Source organism: Nomascus leucogenys, unplaced genomic scaffold (assembly GCF_006542625.1).
Source record: "Nomascus leucogenys isolate Asia unplaced genomic scaffold, Asia_NLE_v1 2726_71604_qpd_obj, whole genome shotgun sequence".
NCBI lineage: Eukaryota > Metazoa > Chordata > Mammalia > Primates > Hylobatidae > Nomascus > Nomascus leucogenys.
Window position 1 is genome coordinate 28,016 of NW_022097216.1, and position 23,485 is coordinate 51,500.

The 23,485-nt window shown below is 48.8% G+C and overlaps 1 pseudogene; it reads left to right on the forward strand.

Moving 5' to 3' along the window:
- Nucleotides 1-4,810: 4,810 nt before the first annotated feature.
- LOC115834203 overlaps nucleotides 4,811-23,485 on the forward strand; it is a 29,327-nt pseudogene continuing 10,652 nt past the window's right edge.

The following is a 23,485-nucleotide window of genomic DNA, read 5'->3' on the forward strand; positions in this document are numbered from 1 at the left end:
TGCCCAGGTAAAATCTCTGCACAGTGTTAGGGCTTTACGTATTTTGCACCCAGTTTTTCCAATTATGGGGTGTGACCGCTTAGTGAGCTATAAAGTTAGTATACTGAATCCAAACTAGTTTTTTTTAAACTTCTTTTTAAGGCCGGGTGCGGTGGCTGACGCCTGTAATCCCAGCACTTTGGGAGGCCGAGGCGGGCGGATCACGAGGTCAGAAGATCGAGACCATCCTGGCTAACACGGCGAAACCCCATCTCTGCTAAAAATACAAAAAATTAGCCGGGCGTGATGGCAGGCGCCTGTAGTCCCAGCTACTCGGGAGGCTGAAGCAGAAAAATAGCGTGAACCCGGGAGGTAGAGCTTTCAGTGAACCGAGATCGGGCCACTGCACTCCAGCCTGGGCGACACAGTGAGACTCTGTCTCAAAACAAACAAACAAACAAACAAACAAACACAGGATTCCCAGTTAAAATTGATTTTTGAAAAAATAGTGAAAAATTATTATCACTATTATTTTTATTTTTTATTTTTTTGAGACGGAGTCTGGCTCTGTCGCCCTGGCTGGAGTGCAGTGGCATGATCTTGGCTCACTGCTACCTCCGCCTCCCGGGTTCAAGCGAGTCTCCTGCCTGAGCCTCCCAAGTAGCTGGGACTACAGGCAAGCACCACCACTCCTGGCTAATTTTTATATTTTTAGTAGAGACGGGGTTTCGCCATATTGGCCAGGCTGGTCTCGAACCCCTGACCTTGTGATCTGCCCACCTCGGCCTCCCAAAGTGCTAGGATTACAGGTGTGAGCCACTGCGCCCGGCCTGAAAAATTATTTAGTATAAGTATGCCCCAAATAACATGGGACATTCTCATACCAAAAAAAAAAAAAAAAAAAAAAAATCATTCATTGTTTTCTAATTTAACTGGGAGTCCTGTATTTTTATTTGATATATTCAACAACCCTGCGGACTTTCTCCGGCTTCAAGAGAATGCTGAGCCCGGGCGAAGGGCAAAGGAACAATGAGGACAAGTGCCACCCTCTCCAGCCCTTGTTGGGACACTTCCGAGCTGTGCTCGCCCAGGGGCACTGAGCCTCTGCTGCCTGCAGCGGTGACCTGCTCCTTCTCGGCTTTCACCCCTTGATCTCACTTCCCCACACGCCTGCTGGTGCCTCCTAGGGTTACCTCCCAAAGAAACTCCCAGTACCGAAATTCTTGTCTCAGGGTCTTTTTTTTTGAGACGGAGTCTCGTCCTGTCGCCCAGGCTGGAGTGTAGTGGTGCAATCTTGACTCACTGCAACCTCCACCTCCTGGGTTCAAGCAATTCTCCTGCCTCAGCCTCCCGAGTAGCTGGGACTACAGGCGTGTGCCACCACGCCTGGCTAATTTTTTGTATTTTTTAGTAGAAACAGGGTTTCACTATGTTGGCCAGGACGGTCTCGATCTCCTGACCTCATGATCCACCCGCTTCGGCCTCCCAAAGTGCTGGGATTACAGGTGTGAGCCACCGCACCCGGCCTATTTTAGAACTCAAACCAAGACAAGAAGAGCTGGGTAAACGCTAACTTTAATGATGGCCATTATTCCAATTATTCACTCGCATTTCCTCTTACTGTAGAGGAAAATAAACAGGAATGTAATAATCACAGCTAACATTAATTAAGCCCCTACTGGATATGATACATGTTCCAGGTGTACTAACTCACTTCTCACCAACAACCGTCTGAAATATCTTTAAGTCCATTTTCCACATGGGGAAACAAAGGCATAGAGAGCCTAAGCAACTTAACATCTCATTGCCAGCAAGCAACAGCAGCAGAATTCACACCTAGAAAGTGGGGCTTAATAAAATGTAAAATTGTTCTATAAATAGATAAAGTGTTATTAAAGAGAAAAATAGAATGAATTTTGAAATGTCAATTAATTAATTAATTATTTGAGATGGAGTCTCGCTTTGTTGCCCAGGCTGGAGTGCAGTGGCGCCATCTCGGCTCACTGCAAGCTCTGCCTCCCGGGTTCACGCGGTTCTCCTGCCTCAGCCTCCCGAGTAGCTGGGACTACAGGAGCCCGCCACCACGCCCGGCTAATTTTTTTGTATTTTTAGTAGAGACGGGGTTTCACCGTGTTAACCGGGATGGTCTCGATCTCCTGACCTTGTGATCGGCCCGCCTCGGCCTCCCAAAGTGCTGGGATTACAGGCGTGAGCCACCGCACGCGGCCTATTCATTTTATTTTTTATTTTATTTTATTTTATTTTATTTTATTTATTTATTTATTTATTTATTTATTTATTTATTTTGAGACGGAGTCTTGCTCTGTCCGCCAGGCTGGAGTGCAGTGGCGCGATCTCGGCTCACTGCAAGCTCCGCGGCCCGGGTTCACGCCATTCTCCTGCCTCAGCCTCCCAAGTAGCTGGGACTACAGGCGCCCACCAACACCCCCGGCTAATTTTTTTGTATTCTTGGTAGAGACGGGGTTTCGCCGTGTTAGCCAGGATGGTCTCGATCTCCTGACCTCGTGATCCGCCTGCCTCGGCCTCCCAAAGTGCTGGGATTACAGGCTTGAGCCACCGCGCCCGGCCTCATTTTATTTTTAAGACAGGGTGTCCCTCTGTTACCCAGGCTGGAGTGCAGTGGTACAATCATGGCTCACTTCAACCTCGAACTCCTGGGCTCAAGTGATCCTCTCACCTCAGCCTCCTGAGTAGCAGGTGGGCAACACTCAGGGCCCACGTGTTCACATTAGGCCACAGTGCCTCTCCAACCCCCAGAATGAAATCCAAGCCCCTTGGCCTGGTCCTCAAGTCTTTCTCTGACCTGGTCATCCCTGCCACCTGCCCTCTCTTCTCCAGCTACCTTGAATCACTTGAAGAATCTCCATGCCTCACACCTTTCATTGCTGTTCCTTTTGCCTTGAACACCCTTCCTCCTCGTCATTCCCACTTTTCAAGTCTCACATCAGCGTGCACTGCCTCCTCCAGGAAGCCTCTCAGCACTCACCCCAGAGTCTGTCAGGCTCCTCTAGGTTCCCACGGCCTCCCAGCTGTCCCCTATCTGATCACAAGCACAAGCTCTGGAAGAGTTGATACAGGAGCAGGTGGCTGAGTGAGAGGCACCATGAGGAGTGGGCGGCTGAGTGAGAGGCACCGTCCTGCCCCATGGTTAGCTCAAAAATCGATAAACCAGCACCCAGTGGGCACCTACTGTGTGCAAGGCACTGTTCTCAGTGCTGGGGCTACCCATGGAAGTAGACAGACAAAAATCCCCACACTAACAGGCCGACTTTCTCCTGGGCAGGCAGACGATAAACACAGTAAGTAGGATGGAGAGCTGGGAGGTGGCCCAAGGAGAGCACACGAGGGAGGATGCTGGGCGTTCGTGTCATTTGCATGGCTACGACAGCGTGCTGCGAGGGCACCGATGTTCCCACCTCCCCATGAGGCCTCCCCTAGCATCCTCCAACACACACTGGCCCCTCCAGCTTCACTTCTTCTTCTTCTTTTTTTTTTCTTTTTTGAGATGAAGACTTGCTCTGTCGCCCAGGCTGGAGTGCAGTGGCCCGATCTCAACTGACTGCAACCTCTGCCTCTCGGGTTCAAGCGATTCTCCTGCCTCAGCCTTCCAAGTAGCTGGGACTACAGGCGCCCACCACCACGCCTGGCTAATTTTTGTATTTTCAGTAGAGACGGGGTTTCACCATGTTGGCCTGGCTGGTCTCCAACTCCTGACCTCAGGTGATCCGCCCGCCTCAGCCTCCCAAAGTGCTGGGAAGACAGACATGAGCCACCACGCCCGGCTTTTTTTTTTTTTTTTTTTTTTAAGACTGAGTTTCGCTCTTGTTGCCTAGGCTGGAGCGCAATGGCATGATCTCAGTTCACTGCAACCTCTGCCTCCCAGGTGCAAGTGCTTCTCCTGCCTCAGCCTCCCGAGTAGCTGGGATTGCAGGCATGCACCACCATACCTGACTCATTTTTTATTTTTGGTAGAGAGGGGGTTTCTCAATGTTGGTCAGGCTGGTCTCAAACTCCTGACCTCAGGTGATCCGCCCGCCTCGACCTCCCAAAGTGCTGGGATTACAGGCGTGAGCCACCGCGCCCGGTCTGGCTTCACTTCTTTAAGCAGTCACCCTGTGCTAGACAACTGACATTCCGCGTTGTGTTTATTGTTTATTGCCTGTCCCCTCTGTGTCAGCTTCCTGAGGCAGTGACTTTGCTCATCCTTGTCCCTGCTGTATCGCCGGTGCCCAACTCAGTATCTAGCACACGGTAAGTACTCAGGGAAGAGTTGTGGAGGATACATTTTGCGGAGGGGGAAAATGAATCTCAGGGAAGGAAGATGATTTGCTCGAGGCCACATGAAAATTAGAAGGCAGGACAGGGATTCGAGCAGGATCTGTGGCTCCGAGACCGAGGCTCCTCTCCGGGTGACTCTTCCCGGGATTCTGGCCTCATTTGGACCTCCAGGGCCCCCGACCTGAGCCTGGGGCAGAGCTGGGACCCAGGCGGGCGAGGCTGAGCGGCCGGCAGAGAGTCGCCAGCAGAGGGCGCTGTCTACGCGTGTCCGGGCGCAAGGAGGCCCCAGTAGGGCTGAGCCCGGGTAGAAAGAGGGAGCGGCGGGTTGTGGGGTGGTGGGGCAGCGGGGCGACAGGATGGGGAAGAGACTAAGGCGGGGCGCGGGGCGGGGGGGCTGTGGGAACCTGCAGGAGAACGTTACTAGCTGGTTAAAGGCAGGTTTCCCAGGAGTTTATTTTTTAACTGTATGCTGAAAAATAAATGGGAGGTGGCGTTTGAGAAAGCGAAGTGTGTTCCAGGTTGAGAGAGCAGCATGTGTGAAGGCCCCGAGCCGGCCTCCGGACCTTTTCAGTATGCATCTTGGTCAGGGGAGGATGGTCGGCCAGGGCACACGCATGGCCCCCTGGAGTCGTGCGGCTCTGGCCTTGGTGAGTCTTCAGGCACAGATTGAGGCGTAAAGGAGGTGCTCCTGCCAAAATTTAATTTCGCCCAGGCATGGTATCCCAGCACCTTGAGAGGCCAAGGTGAGAGGATTGCTTGAGGCCAAGAGTTCGAGACCAGCCTGGGCAACATAGTGAGATGCGATCTCTACAAAAATTTTAAAAATTAGCCAGGTGTGGTGGCATACACTTGTAGTCCCAGCTACTCTGGAGGCTGAGGTGGAAGGATCACTTGAGCACAAGAAGTGGAGGCTGCAGTGAGCTGAAGGGGCCACTGCACTCCAGCCTGGGTGACAGAGCAAGACCCTGTCTAAAAAACAAACAAAGAAGTAAATCCCCTGGTCTCAGGTATTCTGTTAGAGCAACACCAAACACACTAAGACAGGAGGAAGGGGCTGGGTGGGCTCCCACAGTCCTGTCCAGCCACTGGGCCCGTGCAGCACAGCACTTCCCGGGTGCATCGGCATTGAGCCTTTCCTGAGTGCTGCTGCCATCTGTCCTCCAGTTACGAAGGGAACAAGAGACCCAGAAGGGGTGGGGCTGGCCCATGGTCTCCCTTGCTCACAGCCCTGGGCTGGAGCGCTTGTACAGAGCTGCCTCCTGGTCAGCCAGGAAAGGCTCACTGGAGGAGGAGGGGTAGGTCAGGCATCTTCCCGGCCTCAGAACAGGATATGGGTGGGGGACGTTGGTGTGTCCTACACTGGGGCCTGCCCACCTTCTTCCCCCAGTGTTCCTCCATCCTGCTCTGAGCATTGTGCAGAGGACCCCGGACTATGGGGTTCATCCTTTCCTAGGGAGCTTTCAAGGGCCCACACAGCCTGCTCCCCACACCCCATGGAGGCGCAATGATAGCAGAATTACTGGCACTGTTAACCTGCTGGGGTTGGAACCGGGAGTCCTGGAGGGTCAGAAGTCAAGCTGGGGGACTGGGGGGACTGCCTGCACTGGCCACTGCAGTGCAGAGAAGCTGAGGTGAACACAATCTGAGAGACTGGAGACCAGGGCTGGGTGAGGGTGCATGGGAAACGGGTGCGTGGGAACTGGGTGAATGGGTACCGAGTGGATGGGGACTGGGTGGATGGGGACTGGGTGGATGGGGACAGGGTGGGTGAGGACTGGGCGGATGGATACTGGGTGGATGGGGACTGGGTGGGTGGGGACTGGGTGGATGGGGATTGGTAGATGGGTACTGGGTGGATGGGGATTTGTGGATGGGGACGGGGTGGATGGGGATTGGTGGATGGGGACTGGGTGGATGGGAACTGGGTAGATGGACACTGGGTGGATTGGGACTGGTGGATGGGGACTGACTGGATGGAAGGAGGGCAGGGGGCCAGGTGGGGCCAGGCAGCCTGCCTGCTCTGCTGAGCGGCCTGGACCCAGGGGCTGCCTCTCCCAGGCCTCAGTCTCATCGTCTATAGAATGGAGTTTCCAGAGATGGTCTGAGGCCCCTTCCAACTACCTGCAATGTGCTGGGTCCCAGGTCCACAGGAAGGACTGGTTCCTAGGGTCTTCCTTCCCAGCAAATTGTCTCTCCTGCTCCTGGCAGCAAAAGCTTCCCAGGATAATATTATCAATAATAATATTGTCCCCCCTCCTCCTCTGCCTCTTCTTCTTGTGTTTCTATATTCCAGGAACTTTCCTAAATGGTTCATTTATTTATCAGATAATTTGATCCCCCACAATCCCATGAGTAAGAGACATTTACTGATCCCTTTTTATAGATGAGGAAACAGACTCAGGGAGGGGAGGTGACTTGCCAGAGCCACACAGCTGGCAATCTGGCTCCCGTACCTCCGCGTCCCTGAGGTCACTTCAGTGCCCCCGCCGCATGCCAGGGATAAAGAGACTCGAGACCTTACCGCAACTCACGGAGACCTATGTGGCTGCATGTGTCACCCCCAGGCAGAGTGACTTGAAGGGCCCAGGGAGGGGCCTCTTTTCATCCCGGGGACTGCCAAGCCCTGGAGTCCAGCTGGGCATGGGCAGTCAGCCCGGGCTGGGGGATGGTGCCTGGCTGCTAGGGTGCTGGTCCTAGCATGGCAGGCATGGGTTAAAATCCCAGCTGTGCCACCTTCTGCTGTGTGATTCCAGGCACGTGACCTTTCTGCTTGGTGCCTCAGTTTCCCCTTCTCTGGAACGGGGATAATAGCAACGCCTCTTCTATAAGGCAAGGTGGTTGTGAGGATTCAATGAAGCAATACACGAAAGCACTCGCCTGCCTGGTCCCGTGGGTTCTCCACAGGATAGGGAACCCATGGAAGCCACGCCCAGCTAATTGTTTTGTATATTTTTAGTAGAGACAGGGTTTCACCATGTTGGCCAGGCTGGTTTCAAACTTCTGACCTCGAGTGATCCACCCACTTCAGCCTCCCAAAGTGCTGGGATTACAGGCCTGAGCCATGGCTCCTGGCTGTTTGTTTTTTGAGACAGGGTCTCACTTTGTCGCCCAGGCTTGAGGGCAGTGGTGCTATCGTAGCTCATTGCAGCCTTGATCTCCTGGGCTCAAGTGATCCTCCCACTTCGGCCTCCTGAGTAGCTGGGACTACACGTGCACACTACCATGCCTGGCTAGTTTTTTATTTTGTAGAGGTGGGATTTCACCATGTTACCATGGTCTTGAACTCCTAAGCTCAGGTGATCCACCCACCTCGGCCTCCCAAAGTGCCGGGATTATAGGCACAAGCCACCATGCCCAGCTTGAATGGCCGCTTTTGATGGAGCACTTACTATGTGTCGCTAAACCCCTCTGAGCCTCAGTTTCCTCCTTTGTAGTGTGGGACTTGCTCGAGGACTCACTGCTGGCCTTGGGGAGCAGAGAACCCAGGTCTCTGTGATTCCGAAGTCCAGGTTCTTCCACCTGCAACTGCAGTTTCCAGAATTGGTCCCACCCCAGGAGGATCAGCCAGGTGATATGAGATCCTGCTCGGGGCTGTGGAAAGGGAATGGGAAGTCAGGGCACCCTGCCTGGTCCCACGCTGATCCACCGGGGGTACCCATCCGAGAAACAGGGGTGGGGACCAGACTGGATGATGCAAATGGCATGTGGCATTGATCATTGGCCCCTCACCCTGGCCACGGCCTCCAGGTGGGCAGAGTGCACTCCCTGTCTCTTGACTCTGGGCTCAGCCATGTAATTTGCTTTGGTCCATGGGATGGCAGTGGCTATAACAAGACCAAAGGCTTGAGGTGCACTTCCACAGTGGGGCTGTCTTCTTGTGCTTCTGCTATGAGAAGATCGTCCCCCTGAATGGCTGCCGGCCCTTCAGCCTCGCCCCGCCAAGCGACACATGGAACAGCCAGAGCCCAGCCTAGAGCCTGTATCCCAGCCTAGCCTGAGGCAGAGCCGCCCAGCGAAGACCAACGGACCTTCAGCTAACCTGCAGATGCATCGGGGGAATTAAATGATTGTTCTAAGCCACTGAGTTTTGGGGTGGTTTGTTACGTGGCATTATTGCAGTGGTAGCTAATACAAGCCCGGTATCACTCTACAACTCTTGGACTCTGAGCTGCATTTGCGTCCTGAATCCATCACTTACTGAGAATCAGGTCTTTATTATTATTATTAATTTTACTCTATCAATTTCAAGTTTTCCATAAGAGACATAGATAATGTAAAGGTCAAAGATTTTGGGCGACAAAACAGAGATAACTCCAAAATCTCTGGCAAACAACAGTCGCTACCTTTGCACCAAGCTGAGCTCTGAGCTTCCTGACAGGCATGGCAAAGAGAGGAAGAAGATGCACTACTCATATGCTGGGGAGCATTAAGGTCCTACGGGCTGCGTCCCATGGGCTGGCGACCTCCCACTGGGGCCCTCTTCACATTGCCGTGGGATCCCAGCATTTTCCCCAGCTTTCCTTCTTCCAGACCCTGCTCCAGTATCACCCCAACTTGAAGCCTTCCGGGCTGTTAGAATGTCTTACAGCAGATTGCCTCCGTCACTGATTGGTTCATCCCGTATCTGCTGGCATCAACCTATGTTGTGCTTAGAAAAGACTTATAGAGGCCGGGCGTGGTGGCTCACGCCTGTAATCCCAGCACTTTGGGAGGCCGAGGAGGGTGGATCACGAGGTCAAGAGATTGAGACCATCCTGGCCAACATGGTGAAACCCTGTCTCTGCTACAAAAAAATGCAAACAAATCAGCCGGGCGTGGTGGCGGGCGCCTGTAGTCCCAGCTACTTGGGAGGCTGAGGCAGGAGAATCACTGGAACCCAGGAGGCAGAGGTTGCAGTGAGCTGAGATTGTGCCACTGCACTCCAGCCTGGCGACAGAGCGAGACTCCGTCTCAAAACAAGAAAGAAAGAAAGAAAGAAAGAAAGAAAGAAAGAAAGAAAGAAAGAAAGAAAGAAAGAAAGAAAGAAAAGAAAAGAAAAGATGTATTGAGGCTGGGCGCGGTGGCTGACACCTGTAATCCACCAAGGCGGGCGGATTGCCTGAGCTGAGGAGTTCCAGACCAGTCTGGGCAACACGGTGAAACTCCCATCTCTACTAAAATACAAAAGAAATTAGCCAGGCGTGGTGGCATCCGCCGGTAGTCCCAGCTACTCGAGAAGCTGAGGTAGGAGAATGGCTTGAACCCAGGAGGTGGAGGTTGCAATGAGCCGAGATTGCGCCACTGCATTCCAGCCTGGGCGACAGAGCGAGACTCCGTCTGGAAAAAAAAAAGAAAAGAAAAGAAAAGAAAAGACTTGGCCGGGCACAGTGGCTCATGCCTGTAATCGCAGCACTTTGGGCAGCTGAGGTGGGCAGATCACGAGGTCAGGAGATCGAGACCATCCTGGCTAACACAGTGAAACCCCGTCTCTACTAAAAATACAAAAAATTAGCCGGGCGTGGTGGCGGGCGCCTGTAGTCCCAGCTACTCGGGAGGCCGAGGCAGGAGAACGGCGTGAACCCAGGAGGTAGAGCTTGCAGTGAGCCGAGATCGCCCCGCTGCACTCCAGCCTGGGCCACAGGGCGAGACTCCGTCTCAAAAAAAAAAAAAAAGAAAAGAAAAGAAAAGAAAAGACTTATCGAGTGAATAATGAATAAATGAATGAATGAGGAAATGAATTTACAGATGGGGAGGTGAATTAATGAAGTTAAAAGCAATACATCGAAGAAAGTGTTTGCTTACCTGAGTCTGATTAGGGGAAGGAGCCCTGAGTGGAGGCACCGTTGTTTGAGGTGGTCTTGCCTATATATTTGTAAAGAATGCTTGAGAAGTTTCTTGAGGGGTTCTGGGAGCTGAGGATCACATCAGAATTCTAGCTGAGAACAATTTGTCAGCTGTCACAGTGCAGAGCATGGTGGTTGAACTCAAATGCCGCCCAGCAGATGACAGGGACACTTTCCACCTAGTTCAGGAACATAAGCTAAGGCACTTCAGAGAGGTTTTTTTGTTTGTTTGTTTTTAATTTTTTTGAGACAGGGCCTCACTCCGTCACCCAGGCTGACTGCAGTGGTGCGGTCTTGATTCACTGCAGCCTGGAACTCTTGGGCTCAAGGGATTCTCCCATCTCAGCCTCCTCAGTAGCTGGGATCACAGGCTTGCACCACTATGCCCGGCTAATTTTTTAATTTTTTTCCAGAGAGGGGGGTCTCGCTTTGTTGCCCAGGCTGCTCTCAAACTCCTGGCCTCAAGTGGTCCTTCCCCCTCGGCCTCCTAAAGTGCTCAGATTACAGGCGTGAGCCACCGTGCCCAGCTGGGGAGTATTTTTATGTCCCCAAAATGCAGGATCTGCCTCCAGTTGATTTGTCTTTAGTGAATAAGGATGAAAATGCCATCTATTTCCTGGAAAATTCTCTTGGCCTTCAACCAAACATGGTTAAAACAGATCTTGAAGAAGAGCTAGTTGAGTGGGGCAAAATGGGAGCCTATGGTCATGAAGAAGGCAGCATCCTTGGGATACAGAGATGAGAGTATCGTAGGCCTACAGAAGGACTATAGGAGCCTACGAGAAAGAAATAGCCCTAGTGAATGCGCTGACTCTTAATCTACATCTTCTACTGTTATCCAGGGTCTCACTCTGTTGTCCAGGCTGGAGTGCAGTGGCACAACCACAGCTCACTGCAGCCTCAACTTCCCAGGCTCAGGTGATCCTCCCATCTTAGCCTCCCAGGTAGCTGGGACTACGGGCACACACCACCACGCCAGACTAGTTTTTGTATTTTTTTGTAGAGATGGGGTCTTGCCATGTTGCACAGGCTGGTCTGGAACTCCTTGGATTACAGGTGTGAGCCACCGCGCCCAGCCTTAGTCCAGTTATTGTTTAAGCCTTTACCAAATGGTATAAAATTCTTATAGAAGCCAAAGCTTTCTCCTTTAATCATGATACTATTGAGTCACAGCTACAACTCCATGGAGTTAACATTGAGGAAAGTGGGGATTATAAAGCCAAGAAGGGGGAAGAAACCTTAAGAATAAAGGATATTGGCCGGGTGCGGTGGCTCATGCCTGTAATCCCAGCACTTTGAGAGGCCGAGGCCGGTGGATCACCAGAGGTCAGGAGTTTGAGACCAGCCTGGCCAACATGGTGAAACCTCGTCTCTACTAAAAATACAAAAATTAGCCGGGTGTGGTGGCAGGCGCCTGTAATCTCAGCTACTCTGGAGGCTGAGGCAAGAGAATCGCTTGAAGCCGGGAGGTGGAGGTTGCAGTGAGCTGAGATCGTGCCATTGCACTCCAGCCTGGGGGACAAGAGAGAGACTTCGTCTTAAAAAAATAATAATAATACAAAAAAAATTAGCTGGGTGTGGTGATGCATGCCTGTAATCCCAGCTACTCAGGAGGCTGAGACAGGAGAATCACTTGAACCCGGGAGGTGGAGGTTGCAGTGAGTCAAGATAGCATCACTGCACTCCAGCCTGGGTGACAGAGCAAGACTCCATCTCAGAAAAAATAAAATAAAATACAATATAAAATAAAATAAAATAAAAGATATCCCTGAAGCAATTGAGAAGGGAGGAGGCTCGATTACGGCGATCCTGTTCAGTGGGCTGCATTTTTATACTGGGCAGCTCTTTAATATACCTGCTACCACGAAAGCTGGACAAGCGAAGAGATGTTTTGCTGGCTTGATCTAGCATGTACAGTTGGAAATGCTGAACTCCACTTACATGACAGAAGAGTTGACTTTGCCCACTGGTGTTCCCACAGTAATTTGAAGGCAGGAGCAGGAGGTCTGGCAGGTGCTTTTTCCATGAAAAACATGCCCATATGATTAAAGCTGTGCTGGTGGGGTGGTTTGACTGTGAACTCAGCACCAGATTTGAGATGGATAACCAACTGCAGTTAATCCCTGGGGTCAGTGGATTCCAAATCTCAAATCCTCCCATTTTGTTGGTCTGTTTCTCACACACTAGTTTAGAGATCTTTAGGCAGGCAGCGATTAAAGCATTGTGGAGAAAATCTATTTTGCTAACTGGTTATCTGGAATACCTGATCTAGCACTGCTATGGCAAAAATAAAGCAGAATCTGAGAAGCCAATGGTGACCTGGAGGTGACCATTACTCCATCCCATATGGAGGATCAGGGCTGCCAGCTGACACTAACATTTTTCTGTTCCAAAGAAAGATGTTTTCCAAGAGGTAGAAAAAAGAGGAGTGGTTTATGACAAGTGGAATCCAAATGTCATTCAAGTGGCTCCAGTTCCTTTCTATCATTCTTTCCATGATGTGTATAAATTTATCAATCTGGGCTGGGTGCGGTGGCTCACACCCGTAATCTCACCACTTTGGGAGGCCGAGGCCAGAGGATCACTTGAGCCTAGGAGTTTGAGAACAGCATGGACAACAGAGTGAGACCCTGTCTCTATAAAAGAACCAAAAAAAATGTATTTTTAATTAGCCAGGCATGATGGCACACACCTATAGTCCCTGCTACCCAGAAGGCTGAGGCAGGAGGATCACTTGATCCCAGGAGATCAAGGCTGTAGTGAGCTGTCATGGCACCACTGCACTCCAGCCTGGGCAAGACAGTGAGACCCTGTCTCCAAAAAAAAAAAAAAAAAAAAAAAAAAATTATCAATCTGCTCACTTCTGTACTTCACTCTGCGGAAACAAAAAATTAGCAGTGTTTTCTGGAACAATTTACGCAAATTATACTGAAAGCTGATGTGTGTTTTTTTTTTTACCATTATTCAATTTTTAGTTATGGAAAGTATTTTACAATTGATCGCATGTAGCTGGCAGTAAGTAATATACTTTACAGAAAAAAAATAAGTAAATGAAACAAGTAAGACTAAGGAGTGATGGGTGGGCTAAGGAAACTGCTTTTATTTTATCCAAGTTTATTGAAAGCCTCCTGTACTTATCCCTGAGAGAGGATGCAGATATGGCCCCTGCTTATGCGAAGCACAGGTCTGAGGTGGGGAGGTAGATCCAGACCCAGCCAATCATGACTGAAGGTGATCAGTGCTGTGACAAAGGAGTCCCAGGGACTGAAGGGCCCAAGAAAGCCCCAGTCCATCCTGGAGGTCAGGGAAAGCTCCCTGGGGATGGAAAGAAATGGGTTGTATAGGAATTTGCCAGGGGAAGAGGTGGGAGAAGATGGAGCAACATGAGCAAAGGGTGAGGAACGAGAAGAACTAAGCAAATGTGCAGGAGAAATAAATGGAGCTTCTAGAAATTTAACACCTAGTAACATATTAAAAACTCAATGGACAGTTCAAATGACAGTTTAGACAAAGCTAAATAGAGAATTCATGATCTGGAAGATGGATTTGAAGAAATTATCCAGAATTCAACCCAGAAAGAAAAATAAATGGAAAATAGAGGGAAAAAAAAGAAGAATTCAACCTGAGAAAGCTGGAGGAGAAGGGGGAGGAGGAGGAGGAGGAGGATGAGGAGGAGGAGGAAGAGGAGGCGGAGGAGCAGGAGCAGGAGGAGCAGGAGCAGGAGGAGCCGGAGGAGGCAGCAGTAGCAAGGAGAAGGAGGAGAAGAAGAAAGAGAAGAAGAAGGAGGAGAAGGAGAAAGATGAGGAGGAGGGGGAGGAGAAGAAGACGATGAAGAAGAAGAGGAGGAAGAGGAGGAGGAGAAAACAAAGAAAAGAAGTGTTTAGGAGCCAGGGAGAATACAACAGGAAGATCTAACATAGGTAGCAGTTCCAGACAGAGATGGGAAAACGAGACAAACGCAATATTTGAAAACATAAAGTCCGACATTTTTTTCCATATCTAATAAGCACCACCAAATGCGTAGATTCTAGAGATCCAATGAATCCCACGCAAGATAGGTAGGAAGAAATTCATGTCTGGACATATTGTAGTGAAAATGTAGAACACCAAAGTCAAAGAAGAGATCCTAGAAGCAACCAGAGAGAAAGCAGAGGAGATTCTTTAAGTGTTTCAGTGTTGCAACACTGATATATTCAAAGGCAGGGAGTATAGGGAAACGGGGCTCTAGTAGAGCCAATTATTAAGGGTGATTTTGAGCCAGAGGTGTGATACGATGAGATCTGTGTTTCAGAATCTGAGTATGGAAAGCCAGGTGCGCTGCTCAAACCTGTAATCTCAGCACTTTCGGGGGCCAAGTTGTGTGGATCGCTTGAGACCAGGAGTTTGAGACCAGCCTGGGCAACAAAGTAAGAGACGCTGTTTCTGTTTCTTTTTCTTTCTTTTTTTTTTTTTGAGAGAGTTTCACTCTGTCACCCAGGCTGGAGTGCAGTGGCGTGATCTCGGCTCGCTGCAACCTCCGCCTCCCGGGTTCAAACCATTCTCCTGTCTCAGCCTCCCAAGTAGCTGGCACTACAGATGCTCACCACCAGACCTGGCTAATTTTTGTATTTTTAGTAGAGATAGGGTTTCATATTGGCCAGGCTGGTCTTGAACTCCTGACCTTGTGATCCACCTGCCTTGGCCTCCCAAACTGCTGGAATTACAGGCGTGAGCCACCGCGCCTGGCAAGAGACACTGTTTCTACAAAAAAATTAACAAACAAAAAAATTAGCTGAGCATGGTGGCATGCACCTATAGTCCCAGCCACTTCGGAGGCTGAGGTAGGAGGATCACTTGGGCCCAGGGGGTCGAGGCTTCAGTGTTCGCACCACTGCACTCCAGCCTAGTGTACAGACTGGAGTGATGGAGTGAGACTCTGTCTAAAAAAAGAAAGAAAGAAAGAAAGAAAGATGCAGTTCTACTCAGTGTCATCTGATTGCTACCCTGTAGAAGTGCAGCCCCAGAGTTGTGAGCTTCTGATATCCCAAAAGATATGGAAACAGGTGGCCCCTGGATGAAGGAGGAGGTCAGGGGTGGCTGGAAGTCAGGTCCTGGGGAGTGGAGGGGCTGGAAGAAGACGGAGGGGGAAGGTGTGGCAGACGCTATTACAATAGCTGACTGACCAATGTGTGCCATTCCCAATTCCCCTGTTCCCTGCTGCTTTCCACTGTGGAGGCTGGAAAAGAGAAACTACTTACCTTTGTTGCAGCTAGGAGTGACCATGTGACACAGTTTTGGCCAATGACATCTATGGAGTCTGATTAGATCTCATTGTGTGTGTGTGGCAGGGGTGGGAGTGGGGGTGAGGGGGTGGGGCGCCTGGGAAATTATTCACAAAAGTGACAAATGCTTTCAATTAACCCTGAAGGTAACCATTCCTTTTCCTTTCTGTCTTAAATGCGGAGGCAGATGCAACGCCAGGAGCACCATCAGCTGTGGGGAGCCAAATTCACATTCCCATGCATTGGCAAAGCCTGCAGACAGGAAAGTAGGTGGCATGGCAAAGACCCCACCGGAGATCGTAGGTGGCATGGCAAAGACCCCACCGGAGATCGTAGGTGGCATGGCAAAGACCCCACCGAAGATCCTGTTATGGGTACCTTCCTGTTCTTACCAGATCAGTGAAGCACTGTGAATGGCTTTTCATGGTTAATAGTTAGCACAAGACAGACTGCAGAGGCCGCATCAAAGGAAGACAAAAACAATTATTATCTGGACTTTTGACCCCTGGCATGTATAAAAGCACTGAATAAACCAGAGCTGTCGGCGCTTCCCTATCAGGGAACCGTCCCTCCTAATCCCGCTTTTCTGTGTCTTTCTTTCATCATTCTTCTCACTACTTCTCGGTGCATCCCTGAATAACCCCTGCGGCAGGACCGCAAGAGGTGGCGCCCGAGCAGGGACCCGAGAAATACTGTGAGAAGAACGCCCAGTTCTGGTAAGGCCTGCTGAAGAAGTTGTGTGAGTATAAACAGTTGTGGGCGCATAGTTATACATTAGGAGTAAAAATGGGACATTCTGGTTCTAAGGAACGAGCTCTTTATATTCAAGTTTTGCAATCTATGATGCATGCCCGTGGGGCTTCTATGAAAACTAAGCAGTTAGAAAAATTCTTGGAGACAGTACAAGAGGCATGTCCTTGGTTTCCTGAGGAGGGCACTATTAACATGGATACCTGGTCAAAGGTGGGGGAAGGCCTGCGGAAGCATTATACTCTGCATGGCCCTGATAGAATTCCTGTAGACACCTTTGGGCTTTTTAATCTGGTCCAAGAATGCCTAGTCCCGTGTCCTGAGGCATACAAGCCTTTTTCATCTCCTCCTGAGGATTTGCCTCCTCCTCCTCCGTCGGCCCCCGAGGAGACTCCTGAAATTTGTATACAGCCTCAACCCTTGGGAATGACGCCCATGCCTGCCTCTGAAGAGGAACAGGAGGCCCTGGTACATACTTTTGCAGCTACCTTTATTAAAAAGCCCCCTGGGGCTCCTAATGCTTGCTTGCCTCCCTTAAAATGGGCACCTTGCCTGCCACTGTTATGTCTCCCCTTGAAGGGGCTCTTCATCAAGCTCGTATGTCGGGGGAAACTCTTGAGGGATTTCATGCTTTCCCTGTTAGACTTCATCCCCAAGATCAACAGCAATATCATGAACCATTACCTTTGAAGACTTTAAAGGACCTTAAGGCCGCTGTAGTTCAATATGGAACTACAGCACCCTTTACTTTAGCCATGGTGGAGACCTTGGCAGAGGATGCTTTACCTCCTAATGACTGGAAGGGCATAGCAAAAGCCTGCCTAGACGGGGGTGACTATTTGTTGTGGAAAACTGAATTTTTAGAAAAAGCTGAGGAGGTTTCTCGCCGTAATCGTTTGGCGGGTAATCAGGTTACTTATGAAATGCTTACTGGCTTAGGTAACTTTTCAGATACTGCTAATCAAATTGGTTGGGAAAGATGGATTTATGATCAAGTATCCAATATTGCCCTCTCTGCCTGGAAGAGATTACCATCCTCCAAACGCACAGAGGAACTTACAAAAATTCGCCAGGCACCTGACGAGCCTTATCAGAATTTTGTCTCTCGGTTATTACAAGCAGTAGGCCGAGTGATCAGTGACCCTGAGGCAGGTACTGTTATTGTAAAGCAACTCGCTTTTGAAAATGCGAATGGCGCTTGTCAAGCCGCTATTCGCCCATATAAGAAAAATGGGACTCTGGAAGATTATATTCGCTTATGTTCTGAAATTGGTCCTGCTTTTAATCAAGGTGTGGCTTATGCTGCAGCTATGAAAGGAGTTCCTGTTTCCCAGATTTATTTGCAAGTGCAGGGTAGGGGCCAAAATAAGCGGCTTCAGAACAAGAGAGGTAATCAAATTTGTTTTAATTGTGGTAAACCAGGACATTTTAAGAACCAATGCCGCCACATGCCCGCAGTTTCAGGGAAGTCACCTAAGCCTCGACCTACTTCCTTGTGCCCTCGATGTCAACGTGGGTTTCACTGGATAAATGAATGTAGGTCTCGTACTGATTCTCAAGGTAACCCTCTTTCCCCTCAGGGAAACCAGAAGTGGGCCTCTCCCCGGGCCCGACAAACAATAGGGGCCCTTCAGACAGTCCCTCCAGTGACCTCCATAAGTCCCTCCAATCCCTTTCACGAGCCACCCCAGGGTCAGCAGGATTGGACTTGTGTGCCACCTCCAGCTACGTACTAACACCTGAAATGGGTCCGCAGCACATTCCTACAGGAGTGTTTGGGCCTCTCCCTAAGGAGACTGTTGGGTTAATTATTGGAAGAAGCAGTGTCCTCTTTAAGGGGTTAATTGTCTATCCTGGAATAATTGACTCTGACTATACTGGGGAGCTTCAAGTTATGGCTTCCACCTCTCAAGCTGTAGTCACTGTATCTAAAGGTCAGCGTGTGGCCCAACTTCTACTTTTACGCTGTGTTTCTCAAATAGGGCAAACAGCTTCCTCTACTGCGCGCGGCAGTCGCGGTTTTGGTTCCTCTGATGTCTACTGGCTGCAGACTGTTGATGCCGAGGGGCCTACCCTGCAACTTCAAATAGAAGGAAAGACTTTTTCAGGTTTAATTGATACTGGAGCAGATGTTTCTGTATTTAGTTTACAATTTTGGCCCGCTTCATGGCCTCTTACTGCCTCTATAACTCATCTACAAGGTATTGGAATGTCTCAAAACCCCCAGCAAAGTGCACAAATATTAACTTGGACTGACCAAGAAGGTCACCAAGGAAAGTTTCAACCCTATGTGTTACCCCACTTACCTTGTAATTTATGGGGACGTGATGTGTTACAACAAATGGGAGTTTATTTGTTTAGTCCCAATCCCATTGTCTCTCAACAGTTGCTCCATCAGGGACTGCTCCCCAACCAAGGATTAGGAAAACATAACACTGGCATTCTTGCTCCAGTACAAGTTACACCAAAAAATGATCGACATGGTTTGGGTTTTCCCCAAGGCCACTGATCCTAGCTGCCCCCTTAACTGCAGATGCTATTCAGTGGAAATCTAATGAACCTGTTTGGGTGGATCAGTGGCCTTTAACTCAGGAGAAATTATTGGCAGCCACTCAATTAATTCAGGAGCAGCTCCTTGCTGGTCATATTGAACCATCTACTAGCCCTTGGAATACACCGATATTTGTTATTAAAAAGAAATCTGGAAAGTGGAGGTTATTGCAAGATTTGTGAGCCGTAAATGCCACTATGTTACCCATGGGGGCATTGCAACCTGGCCTTCCCTCTGCTACAGCTATACCAAAAAATTGGCCAGCCTTTGTTATAGATCTTAAGGACTGCTTCTTTACAATTCCTCTCCATTCAAGTGATAAAGTTCGATTTGCTTTTAGCCTACCCTCTATTAATTTTCAACAGCCAATGGCTAGATATCAGTGGAAGGTCTTGCCTCAAGGCATGGCTAATAGCCCTACTTTATGTCAAAAGTATGTGGCCATGGCTTTACAATCTTTTAGGGCTCAGTTTCCTCACATTTATTGTTTACATTACATGGATGACATTTTAATTGCAGGAGAGGTTTTCGCAGAATTACGGCAAGCCTTATTATTTTTACAACAGCATTTACCTACCTTTGGTCTGCAAATAGCAGAAGAAAAAATCCAACAAACCTTTCCTCTTATTTATCTTGGTCAAAAAATTGCAGAAACGACTGTTTCTCCTCAAGAGATACAATTTAACCTCTCCAAATTGCAAACACTCAATGATTTTCAAAAATTGCTTGGAGACATAAACTGGGTTCGACCTTTTTTGTCCCTTACTACTGCTGACTTATTACCTTTGTTCAATATTTTAAGAGGAAGCAGTGATCCTACTTCTCCCCGGACTCTTACTTCAGAAGCAAAACTAGCCTTACAACTTGTAGAGTCCGCAATTCAACAAGCTCATGTTTCTCGCGTAGATTACACTCAACCTCTGCTTCTGTTAATTCTTACCCCTCACTTATATCCCACAGCGGTGTTTTGGCAACACTCTCCTTTAGAGTGGTTACATCTGCCCTCCACTCGTCACAAGACTATCCAGCCTTATGCAGAATTAGTGAGTCAACTTATTATGGCTGGCCGCAAAAGGTCTCGCCAAATATATGGAAAAGACCCTGATATCCTCACTGTTCCTTTTACTCAACAACAAGTTGTTTCTCTTTATCAATTCAATCTTTCTTGGCAAATAGCACTTAGCAATTTTACTGGTCAATTGTCAGTTCATTACCCTAAACATAAATTGTTAACCTTTTTTCAGCGTACCTCATTTGTTCTCCCTCTTCATCATTGTCATCAGCCATTAGCCCATGCTCACCTTTTGTTCACTGATGGTTCAAAAACAGGTGTTGCAGCCGTCATCGCTGACCACCGTCCTTTTCGGTTTCCCACTACTTATTCTTCTCCGCAGCGAGTTGAACTTTTTGCCGTATGCCAGGCCCTGCAAATGTTTCCCTCTGAGCCCACTAACAGCTATACTGACAGTGAGTGGGTTTTTCGCAGTAGCACTCATATCGAATCTGCTACTATTTCTTCCTTGCTTGATGATGAACTTTACCAGTTACTTTCACTTTTACAATCATGTTGTCGACAGCGTACCGCTGCCTATTTTGTAGGACATATCCGGAGTCATTCTCTATTGCCTGGACCGTTGTCTGCCGGAAATGCAGCTGCTGATAAACTTTGTTTCTTCACAGAAAATGCTGTCCAGCAAGCAGCTAATTCCCATGCCACACATCATCAAAATGCTCACAGTTTACGATTGCAGTTCAAAATCACTCGTGAAGCTGCTCGTGCTATTGTAAAGCATTGCTCCGCCTGCCCTCAACTGCAACCTGTTCCCCATTATGGAGTTAATCCTCGAGGCTTGCAGCCCCTACATTTGTGGCAAATGGATGTTACTCACTACCCACCTTTTGGTAAATCTAGTTATATCCATGTTTGTATAGATACGTTTTCAGGTTTTCTTTTAGCCTCCGCACGCTCTGGAGAGGCTGTTAAAGATGTTAAAGCTCACTTACTCTATTGTTTTCAAACTTTAGGAATTCCTCGGCAACTCAAAACAGATAACGCGCCAGCTTATGTTGCTAAAGCTTTTCACTCTTTCCTTGCACAATTTAATATTTCACATTGCACTGGCCTCCCTTATAACCCACAGGGTCAGGGTATTGTTGAACGTGCACACTCCACCATTAAACATCAACTTGAAAAAATTAAAAAGGGGGAACTTTACCCCCGCACACCTGCGAATTATTTGCATCATGCTTTATATGTGTTGAATTTTTTGCGCCTGGATGCTGCAGGACGCTCTGCTGCTGAGCGGTTTTGGCATCCGGAGGCATCTACAAAAGCTCTTGTAAGGTGGAAGGACCCACTGACTGGACAATGGCATGGACCTGACCCTGTGCTGATATGGGGACGAGGGAGTGTTTGTGTTTTTCCCGAAGGGTCTAATGGCGGACCTCGGTGGATTCCGGAGAGGCTCGTCCGGCATGCGGAACGGATTTCTGGTGAGGATGAGAAACCTCAATCTGTACAGCCCCTCGAGCAGTCCTCCGGGAGCTCGTCGCGGAGCTCCTCGCCGTCGTCGGCGCCCTCGCCGCCTAGCCATGGGAACACGTAATTCTCCCTTCCCAACTTGGGGTCAAATAAAGCATCTTGCAGTTACCGCTCAAGATATGCTTACTACTGAAAGCAAGCCTTTCACTCCTGAAAATTTGTTCCTGGCCATGCTGGCTCTCCTGAGCTCCCAGGTATTGCCCACTGAAGGAAAAACTTATTGGGCTTATGTGCCTGAACCCCCTCTTTTGCGTCCTGTTATATGGAATGACGCTAATGTGCCTGTATATACCAATAACACAGACTTATTTGGGGGCTTAGATGGAGACTTTATTATCCCTGTTTCCACCATATATAATTATACAGGATCCACTGCTACACTGCCTATTTGCCTTTCCTTTACCCCAATGGCTGGCTGTCTTACTCTTGGGTATGAAATTCGACGTGTGGCAGGATATCTGCCTACGGCGTTACATACTATTGTGCAGTGGTGGCTTTCATTCCGGGGCTTTTCAGGATTTCCCACTAAGGCGGTCGCCCCAAACAGCCAACATCCGCCTCATGTCCTTCCCCCATGCCCTGTTGTCGTGCCTGGACAACATGTTGTCTCTAAATATCCTGTATGGCAAAGTTGTGCCTATCTGCCTGGAACTCAACATCAAATTCCTCATTATGACATTACTCTTACTGACTGGTCTCACCCATATGCTCGCCTTCCTTCTGGGACGCGTAATACCGCTACTGGAGATTGGACGATGCCTATTATTACCACTCAGAAGGGACGAATACAAGAACACATTTGGCGAGCCGCTGCTGCTTTAGGAGAGGTAGAATTCCTCTCTCTCTCTCCAGAACACTCTCCAGAACAGACCACTCACACCACTCACAAGCGAGTTCGAACTGGGTTGCGTGCCTGTGTGCGTGCTCCCTATGTGTTCCTTTCTGGACTTTTTAATATTACTGTACAAGTCCACATGGGCAAGTTAGTGTCCCCACATTTAGCTCATAATATTTCCCATCAAGGTGAAAAGAAATACATTATTCATTGCCTGCATTGTAACCTTACCAACTGTGTTACTAGAGACAATTTCAACCTAACTTTGGCTATTTTACAGCAGCCTCCTTTCGTGATGCTCCCTGTTCATCTTAATGAAACCTGGTATACCGATCCTGGTTTTGCTGCATTACAAATAGTTGTTGAGTCTCTGTCCCGAACAAAACGCTTTTTAGGACTTCTCATTGCAGGAATAGTAGCACTTGTTACTGCTGTAGCTACTGCAGCAACTGCAGCTGTGGCTATCACACAATCTATTCAAACTGCTCACTTTGTAAATGACTTTGCAAAAAATACTAGCACTGCTTTAGGAACTCAAGAACGGATTGATTTAAAAATCAATGCAAAGTTGAATGCACTAGAAGAGGCTGTCGAATTTCTAGGCATGAGAGTAGAGGCCTTATCTACTAGACTCCCCCTAAAATGTCGTGCCGAATATGAATGGATCTGTATAACAGCTCACGAATATAATCAATCTCAGTGGAGCTGGGAAAAAGTGCAGGCACACCTTCATGGAGTCTGGTCAGCTAACAACTTCACTTTAGATGTTGCCTCGCTACATAATGAAATACAAACAATGCAACAAGCACATTTAGATATTGTAAATCCTAAGGATGTTGCTGATAGCATTTTGTCCATTTTTCATAAGTTATCTCCTACATCTCATTTGTCTGCTGTAATTATCAGTCTAGCCACCCTTGCAGGTATTGTTTTATTAATTCTTTGTGTTTTCCCAGTCTGTCTCCGAGGAGCCTTCTCTGCCATCACCCAGCTCCAGATAAATCATCAACGGCTTCTTTTAGAAAGAAAAGGGGGAACGGTGGGGAGCCAAATTCACATTCCCATGCATTGGCAAAGCCTGCAGACAGGAAAGTAGGTGGCATGGCAAAGACCCCACCGGAGATCGTAGGTGGCATGGCAAAGACCCCACCGGAGATCGTAGGTGGCATGGCAAAGACCCCACCGAAGATCCTGTTATGGGTACCTTCCTGTTCTTACCAGATCAGTGAAGCACTGTGAATGGCTTTTCATAGTTAATAGTTAGCACAAGACAGACTGCAGAGGCCGCATCAAAGGAAGACAAAAACAATTATTATCTGGACTTTTGACCCCTGGCATGTATAAAAGCACTGAATAAACCAGAGCTGTCGGCGCTTCCCTATCAGGGAACCGTCCCTCCTAATCCCGCTTTTCTGTGTCTTTCTTTCATCATTCTTCACACTACTT